The sequence below is a fragment of the Sipha flava genome, unplaced genomic scaffold, assembly GCF_003268045.1.
Source record: "Sipha flava isolate LNK unplaced genomic scaffold, YSA_version1 115_pilon_pilon, whole genome shotgun sequence".
NCBI classification, from domain to species: domain Eukaryota; kingdom Metazoa; phylum Arthropoda; class Insecta; order Hemiptera; family Aphididae; genus Sipha; species Sipha flava.
Genome location: NW_020271739.1, coordinates 1 through 1,077, shown reverse-complemented (window position 1 = coordinate 1,077; position 1,077 = coordinate 1). Strand labels below are relative to the sequence as shown.

The 1,077-nt window shown below is 26.1% G+C and overlaps 1 long non-coding RNA gene across 1 annotated transcript in view; it reads right to left on the bottom strand.

The window, feature by feature from the left end:
* The window catches only part of LOC112691417, a 1,415-nt gene extending 344 nt beyond the window's left edge, over positions 1-1,071 (bottom strand). The window contains exons 1-3 of the long non-coding RNA XR_003149306.1: positions 558-1,071; positions 420-484; positions 201-251 (exon numbers count right to left, since the gene is read on the bottom strand). This is a non-coding gene — a long non-coding RNA (uncharacterized LOC112691417). The remainder of the gene's footprint in view (positions 1-200; positions 252-419; positions 485-557) is intronic.
* Positions 1,072-1,077: the final 6 nt, after the last annotated feature.

The following is a 1,077-nucleotide window of genomic DNA, read 5'->3' as shown; positions in this document are numbered from 1 at the left end:
CAAAATAAGATTGATTAATTTAAATTGAATTATAATTTAAATTTATGAGCAACATTTATTAAGAGTAATAATTATTAGTAAGTTTTAATCAAATGATTTAAAAGTTTCAAGATATTCTATGTATATAAAATTAATTTGATTTTTATACCATTAAATATTTAATGTATAAAATACAACAAAAAAAAATTATAAGTAGTTACCCGGCTCTCCAATGACACTTCCTTTAGGTTGAAAGGATAAATATCCATGATCTGAAAAGAGACATATCATATTTTTTAAGATTTTAATATTGTTAGTTAATTTTAGTCATACGATTTAAGAGATCTAAATTATTTTATGTAAATCAGATGAATTTGTTTTTATTCCATTAAATATTTAATGTATAAAATTTAACAAAAAAAAAAATTAAAAGTGATTACCTGGCTCCCGAAAAATCCTTGGTTAGGTTACATGTGTTGTTGATACAAAAAAGAAAATCCATGTTCTGAAATTAAATATAAAAACTAAAGCAATTGAACACAACATTAAAAAATAATTGGGAATAAACCAAAAAATACCTTTCATTGAAATAGACAAATATATCCAATACCACATAAAGCAACAATCCATCAAACATATACCTAAAACAAATCACAAAAAAAAAAAAAAAACCGAAGAACAAAACCAAGAATATTAAAGTAAAAATCATATTCCTATTTAGTAGCAAAAATTCAGTACTATTCAATACAAAATAAGATACAACCAAAAAAAAAAAAAAAAACCAAGAAATACCTCTCATAAAACTAACAACAAATAAATCTAATACTATAAAGAGGACAATCAATTAAACAAGTAACTAATGCCAATCACAAAGAAAAACCGATGAACAAAAAGATTACCAATAACAAACATTGCAACTATTTCCCTAAATCAAAGTCAAAAGAGTTGAACAGCTGGTCAGATATTCCTACAAACAACCTAACAAGAGCTCGGGACCCCGGGTTCGCTAAGACCCGTAAACACGTAAGAACGTGTTCCCCTGGGGGATAACAAATCCCTAAACAAATCACAATAAGACGCCGAAGAACACAAACAGAC